The sequence below is a fragment of the Octodon degus genome, unplaced genomic scaffold (genome assembly GCF_000260255.1).
Source record: "Octodon degus isolate 3935 unplaced genomic scaffold, OctDeg1.0 scaffold00056, whole genome shotgun sequence".
In the NCBI taxonomy this organism is placed as follows: Eukaryota; Metazoa; Chordata; class Mammalia; order Rodentia; family Octodontidae; genus Octodon; species Octodon degus.
The window spans coordinates 5,295,613-5,297,816 of record NW_004524632.1 but is presented as its reverse complement, the minus strand read 5'-3'; the positions used below and the strand labels follow the sequence as shown (position 1 = coordinate 5,297,816).

At 44.9% G+C, this 2,204-nt stretch overlaps 1 pseudogene; it reads left to right on the top strand.

Annotated features, from left to right (window-relative positions):
• Window positions 1–229: 229 nt before the first annotated feature.
• On the top strand, window positions 230–859 carry LOC101575582 (annotated as a pseudogene).
• The last annotated feature ends 1,345 nt before the right edge of the window (window positions 860–2,204 follow it).

Sequence of the window (2,204 nt, the reverse complement as noted above, 5' to 3'; positions counted from 1 at the left end):
GTGGTACACACCTGTCATCTCAACACTTGGGAGGCTATGGCAGGAGGATCAGTGTGAGTTCAAGGCCCACCTGAGCTACTTAGCAAAACTATCTTAAAGCTGTTTCTAGTCCATCTAAAGACAGAGTTAGTGTTACTGATGAGGACTAGAAAATAGCAACAGCAAAGTAACAAAATCTTGAGGGACAGTGTGTGCATGTCCTGCTTTAGGATGTCAAAAAGTGCAACAAATGGCTTCATAGAGAGCCCTGGTTGTCCTGGCCAAAGGAGCCTGGGAGATAGAGATGGTCATTCCTGTGGATGTCATGCAGTGTGCTGGGATTAAGGTCACCGTTGCATATCTGGATGGGAAAGACCCGGTACAGTGTAGTAGTGATGTTGTCATTTGCCCTGACACAAGTCTCTAAGAGGCAAAAAAGGAGAGCCCCTACGACATGGTGGTTCTCCCTGGAGGCAACCTGGGCACACAGAATTTGTTGGAGTCACTGGCCATGAAGGAGCAGGAGGGCAGGAAGGGTCTCATCACCGCCATCTGTGCAGGTCCTACAGCTCTGTTGGCTCAGGAAATAGGCTTTGGAAGCAAAGTTACAAAATACCCACTTGCTAAAGACAAAATGATGAATGGCAGTCATTACAGCTACTCCAAGAGCCATGTGGAGAGGAACGACCAGGTACTCACCAGCCCCAGGCCAGGTACCAGCTTCAAGTTCATGCTGGCCATTGTGGAGGTACTCATTGGCAAGGAGGTGGCGCAGCAGCCAAAGACACCACTTGTCTCTGGGACTAGCACCATGCTGGGAACCAAGGCAGATGAGCCTGATGGTCCGCCAGGGTCTGAACCACATTGTTCAGTGAAATAAGACACACAAGCTTGGATATTGCATGAATTCTTATGTGAGATACCACCAAGCTTTTTTTTTTTTTTTTTTTTAAACAAAATAAAACATGGGAAGCAGGGTAATAGTTCTTTCTCAGAGGAGAGGGGCATCAAGAGATGGGGAAAGAAGGGACAGTAGGGAAGGGGATGGGAAAGGAATTAAGATGTGTTGCATACAGGTGGCAGCTCTGACACAAGGAGTGTATACATTGAATACTGCAAATACAAAATGTACAATTGTACAAAGAGATTAAATGAGTTTGCTTTTTTTTCCCCCCAGTACTGGGGATTGAACTCAGGACCCTATGCTTGCCAGGCAAATGCTTACTTTACCGAGCTATCTTCCTGCCCCTGAGTTTGTATTATTATTATTATTATTATTTTATGAGCAGAATATATTTATTGAGGGAAAGAAAGCTTTGTCCAAGAGAGGGACAGGAGGGGAGGCCCGAGCAGATTGTCCTCCCCCCCCTTTTTGAGTTTGTATTCTTAATAATGGGGTTCATTTCTGCTCTTTTTCTTGAAGAAGACATGTTTTTCTCCAGGTAGATGAGGAATGGATTCTTCTGTGGAGAAAGTGATTTCAGAGAAGTGGTGTCTTCCAGTTGTGAACCACAGGGAATCTCCTGCCTTTGTATTTGATTTTCCTTTAGTAAAGGCCCTTAGTGACAAAACCTGTCTATACGAGGGGCTGGCCAGATAGCTCAAGCAGATTAAAGGGCCTGCTTAGGTAGACGCAGGGGCTAGGGGTTCGATCCCTGGCCTGCAATACTGGCCCTACCCCCAGGGCATGGCAGTTGAATCTAAGCGTGGTGGCATGTGCCTATAACCCCAGCACTTGGGAGGCTGAAAAACAGGAAGGATCACTACAAGTCCATCTGTATAGTGAGACCCTGTAGACCCTGTACTAAATACATGTAAAAAGGGGCTGGAGAGATAGCTCAGTAGAATAAGTTCTTGCCTGGCAAGCACAAGGGCCTGAGTTCAACCACTGGTTCTGCCAAAAAAATACATGTAAAAAAAAAACCAAAACCTGTATATACAGAATCAGTCAGATTTTTGAACTTTTAAAAATAGAGGAATAGACAGACCTCTGAGGAAAATCTTCAGCATGGAATAAAGTTCTGTCTACAACCATGCCACCTTGAATGCACCCAAATCTCATCTGAAGCAAAACCCTTCAACATGAACAAAGGCAGTGTGTGGGGATTAATAGAATTAAAGATAATTGGAAAAACTTGTTTAAAAATCTTTAATGTTGGGGCTGGTGAGATGGCTCAGTGGTCTAAATCACCTACTTAGAACAAGCTTAGCAAAGCACAGGGACC